Below are 1,064 nucleotides of genomic sequence, written 5' to 3' on the forward strand. Positions count from 1 at the left end.
CTTCTGTCCCATCCTGTTTGGTGGGGGGAGGGGGCTCGTGTGCATCGGGGGGAGGTGAAAGGGGGTGCGCTATGATGCAGTTTACTTGGCATCTCAAAAAACATTTCCTCAAAGGTATTTTGAATCTGAAAAGAGCTTCACTGAGTGAGAAGTAGTGTTAAGAGTGCAGCAGACCGTTTCACTTTCAGTTTCACCCTTGCTTTGTTACTGCCGAGAGCCTGCAGGAGTCATTGGCGGGGGGTGGGGAGGTGTGCTCCGTGATGAGGATGCTCGGCTTGGAGACGCATCCCAGAGGCGTTTCTGGTCCCAAAAGGCGTTTCTGGTCCCCACTTGTCGTTTTGCTCCTCAGCATGGCTGCCTAAAAAACACTGCAGGATTTCTCAGACATGCATGAATGAGTCAAAGCAAGGCTTTGGGCATGTTTTTTATGAGAGTATAACATCATAACATGATATAAAATTCAAAAAAGTTTATTTTACATGATATTGCCCGTTTAAGAATCTGGTCAGATTAAGGATTAGTCATTTTCATCCAGTGCTGGAGACATCCAAGTTGTCTCATTCTGGGTAATCCTCCCCTGCCATCGAAGCCAACTAACCACCAGGTAGTGGTCAGTTGACAGCTCTGCCCCTCTCTTCACCTAACTGTCCAAGATATGCTGCCACAGATCAGATGAAACAACAAAGTCAATCATCGAACTGCTGCCTAGGGTGTCCTGGTGCCAAGAGTAGAAATGGACACCCTTAAGCTYGAACCTGGTGTTCATTATGGACAATCAATGAAGAGTCCAGAAGTGCAATAACAAAATACTGCTTGGGTTTAGATCAGTGGGGCCATTACTCCCAACCACACCCCTCCAGGTCTCACTGTCATTGCCCATATGAGTGTTGAAATCCCCCAGCAGAACAACGGAGTCCCTGAAGAACTGAATTATACAGAGATTTAATTATATAATTGGGCTTGTTTTGGTGATTTTATATACAGTATAAGCAAAATCTATCTATCTATCTATCTGTCTGTCTGTCTGTCTGTCTGTCTGTCTGTCTGTCTGTCTGTCTGTCTGT

General features: G+C 45.6%; 1 protein-coding gene across 5 annotated transcripts in view; it reads left to right on the forward strand.

Moving 5' to 3' along the window:
• Positions 1-1,064, forward strand: part of LOC106532175 (pleckstrin homology domain-containing family A member 5) — a gene marked incomplete at its 5' end in the record, with an annotated part of 87,284 nt that overhangs the window by 9,317 nt on the left and 76,903 nt on the right.

Source organism: Austrofundulus limnaeus, unplaced genomic scaffold (genome assembly GCF_001266775.1).
Source record: "Austrofundulus limnaeus strain Quisiro unplaced genomic scaffold, Austrofundulus_limnaeus-1.0 Scaffold725, whole genome shotgun sequence".
NCBI classification, from domain to species: domain Eukaryota; kingdom Metazoa; phylum Chordata; class Actinopteri; order Cyprinodontiformes; family Rivulidae; genus Austrofundulus; species Austrofundulus limnaeus.